We start from the raw sequence: 5726 nt of genomic DNA on the forward strand, positions 1-5726 counted from the left end.
GGAAGGGCAGTAGCGAGGGGTGAGGACAGGTTTAGGAACAAAGCGGGCTCAGCGCTGAGCAGAACAGACTTAACGGATCTTATTGCCAAACTGAGAACATGTTCCATCCCAAGGGCAACCCCTCCTTCAGAGAGGGCTTCTAGAGGAAATCATAAAGAAAAAACTCAAGCTGTATGTTGAAAAAAGCTAAAAGTACCCAAACATCTGTGAGTATCAGGACATCTTAAAGTTTAAATTAAAGTTTACTGAGAAAGAAGGTGAGCACATGTGTGGCTCAGTTGGTTAAGTGTTTGGCTCTTGGTTTCAGCTCAGGTCATGATACCACTGTTTGTGAGATCAAGAGTCAGGTTCTGTGCTGACAATGCAGAGCCTGCCTGGGATTCTCTCTCCTCCTCTCTCTCTCTCTCTGAAAATAAATAAATAAGCTTTTTTTTAATGTGAAAAAAAAAAAAAAGAAAGAAGGAAACCAGCAATGATAATGGTTATTCTCCAGATGCAGGTAGAGATGTCCGTGGAGTTGAGTCTATCCTTTTGGCACTTGTAAGGCAAAAAATTAACTCTGCTGACAGAATATTCAACTAAAGGAAAGGAGGGATCCTTTCTCAGAAGAACTTACATCAACTTGTTTCAGTTATTTTTACAGCAGGTTCTTCCTCAGAGATTGCCCAGAGAATTGAGTCATTCTAGTACCAGGGACTTTTGAACGAAAGGCTAGGGATTAATTTCCAGCTCTTGATTAGACTGTAGAGTCAGTCTACCAGTTCTAGAAGAAACCATTGCTATTCTTCAGTTTAACTCGCTTAATTTGCAGGAAAGGGCCTTAAGGTCCTGAAAGACGGATGATCATACAAGTCAGTGACAGCTGGCCCTGCCATCTTATTTCCTGGCACCAAAAGTAATGTTTTGTTTTGTTTTGTTTTGTTTTTTTCAGAACAACCCAAAAGCTCTGCTGGGCTGGAGAAATGCTCGGAGTTGGCTCACCTGTGAAAGACAGTTAAGGTAATTGACTTAGGTAATTGACTAAGGTAATTGACTAAGGTATTGACTTCCGGTTGGGAAGTGACTTGTTCCGACATAATGGAACCTGTCCAGAGGCAGGAAAATAGATATGGACCAGTTTGTACTTATTCCCCGTGATAAGAAGGAAGAAAGTTTAAGTTTCCACACTCCCTTTCAGGCCTCCTATTTATTCTAAAGTAAAAGTCTGAGTAATTTTGAGTGAGTCTGGTTGAATTATGAGAAGCAGGAGGAATTTTAGTCGCTCTGTGTTCAGTACCGTCTGAGAGGGAAGACCGAGCTTGAGATGAGATCTTTGGGTTTTGCTTCTCATTATGGTTTAAATGAGGGCATGAGGTGGGGGGGGGCAGTGGCAGAAGTTAAGAGAAAATGAGGTTACAATTCAGTTACTCTTCCACGGAGAGTATATGTTCTGAATATGCTTTTTTTTTTTTTTTTTTTACAAATCTGTATGGCAGGTTCCTAAGTACAGTGGGCCTTCAGATGGGCTTGGGGCTACTTGTTCAGATGTTGGAGAACCTTGACGGGATCATGGAAGGTGTGACCCACCTTTGTCTCTCTTCCTTTCCCGTTGTCTCACTGTTTTACCCAGGCCACAACTGCTTTGATGGGAACAGAATGAAACCGGAAAGGGAAGCATAGGAACAGGAGAAATAAGAACTTTTAAAGAGAAAGAACCCGAGCTGGTCTTCACAGCTACCCTCCAGCCCCACATGCACACTCCATACAGCTGGTGCCTTATAAATACAACCAACAAATCTATACGCTCAGCCTGTTTCTTTCTCTCTTTTTGCCATTATAACCAAGTGTTTGTTGGACTATGTAGCATCTCCTTGTCGCTCTTCTAATCCATGGCAGAAATCTTAACTTGACAGTAATTCACTCCCATGGTGTTTTTTTTTTTTATTTTTTTTTAACGTTTATTTTTTTTTTAATTTTTTTTCAACGTTTATTTATTTTTGGGACAGAGAGAGACAGAGCATGAACGGGGGAGGGGCAGAGAGAGAGGGAGACACAGAATCGGAAACAGGCTCCAGGCTCTGAGCCATCAGCCCAGAGCCGGACGCGGGGCTCGAACTCACGGACCGCGAGATCGTGACCTGGCTGAAGTCGGACGTTTAACCGACTGAGCCACCCAGGCGCCCCTCCCATGGTGTTTTAAGAAGAAGGTGTAGAAAAAGTGTGGGGAGGTAGAATAATATATATTTGTACAGATTGTATGTATATAAAGCCTCCCAGAGTTCTGGATATTTTTCATTTTGATGGGCAGTTCAATTCAGCCTGATGTATATACTTTTATTTAAAAAATGTTTTTTAACATTTATTTATTTTTGAGACAGAGAAAGACAGAGCATGAAGGGGGGAGGGTCAGAGAGAGGGAGACACAGAATCCAAAGCAAGCTCCAGGCTCTGAGCTGTCAGCACACAGCCCGACGCAGGGCTCAAACTCACGGACAGTGAGATCATGACCTGAGCCCAAGTCGGATGCTTAACCGACTGAGACACCCAGGTGCCCCTGATGTATATAGTTTCATGAAGTATTCTTCTCTTATCTCCCCATTACTTTCTCACATTCAGAAACCTCATTGTTCTCTTTATTATGTAATTTTATAATGACATATTCCTATTGGACTTAAGCCTTTGTGCAAATATTAGCTCCCTTCATTATCATAATTGCAAGTGAGGGGAGGTCTTATAAAAAGCACTGAATTTGGAATCAGGAAATCTATGGTACATTTCCACCTCTGACATTTGTTTACTGAGTTTGGATAAACTATAAGATCTTTTGACACCACATTTCCTTCATCATAAGACAAAGACATTAAACACCTTTCCTATCTTCCTGACAAAGTTGTGGGAGGTGTTGAGTGAGATCCTGGGCATCAATGCAGGAAGGATTGGAGATACAGATAAAGAAATGAAGGTTCAGAAAGATTCACTTAGTAAATGAAGGAGAGTCATTACAAAGGTATCTACATTTTATACTGAAAGCTTTTTATTTTTAAGAAAGTCTGAGAGCTACATGTACGTGTGAATAACCTCAGCTCTACAATTTAGGTTGAGACCGACCTGAGAATATGTTTTTATATTAGAATTTTAGACTTTATAGAAAAGGATCTTGTTACCATTTTAAAACTTGACGCTACTAATTCAAATAAAGTAAAATTTAAATAAAGTTGTCACACAGTAGAAAATATTATTTCCTCCCTGATGACACGTACACAGTAACAGCCGCAGTAATTCCTATGTATGCGACACTTCTGATGTTTCATGGTGGGACGATGGCCTTACTTATTGTGCAAATATTTGAAATACATTTCTACCACTAGAGGGAGATAGAACCATAAGAGATCAAAGTTCACGTGCCTGTTTAAAAGAAGGAAAAACCCCTCATCCTCTAATAATTGCTTATAGAAAGGGACATATACATTGGTTAATACAATGTGATAATTTTCTTTGATATTTTAATATGCTGGTTTAAATTTTTAATACGTAATTAATACTAAAGCTTGACACATATAAACGTTCCAGGTAATTTCCAGATGCCATATTACTACCTCAAATCTCTGGGACTGAATAACAGAAGATGGTCAGTTGTGTTTAGAACCTAGTTTTCTCTTTCACATTGGTAAACAGGCTAATAAAAGCTATTATATAGAGCTACTTTCTGTCTTGGAATTAAAAAAATTTTTTTTTTTCAGAATAAGCCTCTATGGATGCATTTCTCCATCAATTCTGCCTAAAATTCTGTAACTATTGTCATACTATATATTCAAGACAATTTTCAAACCAGAAACAACTTCCTTTATTATTTCTCTAGTTATTGTCTACAATGAAACTATTTTTAAGTACATTACTATGTGCTTATATGTGTATATATGTTTTTTGCTTTTTTAAAGTTTTATTTATTTATTTACTTATTTACTTATTTTAAGAGAAAGAGAGGTTGAAAGGGAGAACATGAGCAAGGGAGAGGCAGAGATGGAGGGAGAGAGAATCCAAAGCAGGCTCCAGGCTCTGAGCTGTCAGCACAGAGCCTAACCCAGGGCTCAAACTCCTGAACCATGAGATCATGACCTGAGCTGAAGTCAAGAGCCCAACGCTTAACCAACTAAGCCACCCAGGCACTCCTGTGTATATATGATTTTATAATTTAATATATATATATATATCTTTTTTATAGGACATAGATCATAAAAGTAAGATTTCTAGGTTAAATATTAAATGTATTTAAATGTGATCATATACTGCCAGATTACTATCTAATTGTTGAAACTGACACTTTTGTCACTGATGTATAAGTTCGCTTTACCAAAATCTTTTTAACTCTGAATGCTTCAAATTTTGCCAGGCTGATTAATGCAAATCAACTTATAGTTTTTATTTGCACATCTTTGAACACGTATGAGATTGAACTTCTTTTCATATTGCTATTGGCTATAAGGAACTTTTCCTCTGTAATTGCCTATTTGTTGGTTTATCCAATTTCTTGTTTGAGTGCTTTACTTTTTAGTTATAGAGTTAATTTTATGTTAGATATTAATTTTTTATCTATTATATTGGTTGTGAATCTATTCTCTCTAGCGTACATTTATAGTGACTTTGCCATATGTAATTTCAAAGCTAATCAAATATTTTTCTTTAGAATTTTTGGTTTTCTAGTATTGTTCAAGTTTATTCAATTGCTATTCTCAATTCTTACCAGATATATGTATGCTTTCACAAAAAAACAATAAAATGATATATGCATATTTAAATGGTAGATACTTCTTCTACCTGGATTTTACTTATGTAAATGATGTATGCAGTTATCTTTTTTTTCTTCCAGAACAATATGCATTTATGCTGGCCTCATTTTTATAAAATACACCTAGTCTTGGGGTGCCTGGGTGGCTCAGTCGGTTGAGTGACTGACTTCGCCTCAGGTCATGATCTCATGGTTCGTGGGTTCGAGCCCCGCGTGGGGCTCTGTGCTGACACTTTAGAGCCTGGAGCCTGCTTCGAATTCTGTGTCTCCCTCTCTCTCTGCCCCTCCCCCACTTGTGCACTGTCTCTCCCTGTCTCTCAAAAATGAATAAATGTAAAAAAAATTTTTTTAAATACACCTTTCTTTTTCTACTGAGCTAAGACATCAAATTCATCCTAAATCAAGTTTCCATATGATGTTAGATCTGTTTCTGCATTTAAACATTTCACTATATTGGTCTATCTATTCTGAAATATAGATTAGTACCTTTTTATGATGAATTTAATTTTATAATTTGACAAATCTTGTTTTGAATAATTAAAGAAATAGAGCAATGGTTATTGTGAAAATTACAGTAACTCTCAAAATCAGTGTAATGCACTCCTGATAACGAGAGTAAGCAATTTCACATGTTCCTCTTTCTGAGGATAAATCTTGGTGATTCCTAGTTTTCCTGAAACCTAAATACAACACAAGGCTTTTTTAAAAAATAAATTTTCCGTGATGAATAGTTCCATTGTCTTGATTTGAATTTTTTTTTTCCTTACAGTAAATAACTGTTTTCTCGGAGTAGCATGGCAGACTGTCCCCTATTATAAATTACCTTCACTTAGCAAGACCTTTCTCTCTGAGTGGGACTTTCAGTAGGGGAAAGCCTGTGTCAGCTGCTTGACTGTATGCTCGCCTGATTGGAATGTATTTCTCCCAATCTCTCCTACAAAGAGTCACAGAACTGCGTTAG

General features: G+C 37.6%; 1 long non-coding RNA gene across 1 annotated transcript; it reads left to right on the forward strand.

Annotated features, from left to right (window-relative positions):
- Nucleotides 1–930: 930 nt before the first annotated feature.
- Nucleotides 931–1779, forward strand: LOC109495674. The gene is made up of 2 exons (XR_002739213.2): nt 931–999; nt 1610–1779. It is a non-coding gene; the product is annotated as an uncharacterized LOC109495674 (long non-coding RNA).
- Nucleotides 1780–5726: the final 3947 nt, after the last annotated feature.

Source organism: Felis catus, chromosome F1, assembly GCF_018350175.1.
Source record: "Felis catus isolate Fca126 chromosome F1, F.catus_Fca126_mat1.0, whole genome shotgun sequence".
Lineage (NCBI taxonomy): Eukaryota > Metazoa > Chordata > Mammalia > Carnivora > Felidae > Felis > Felis catus.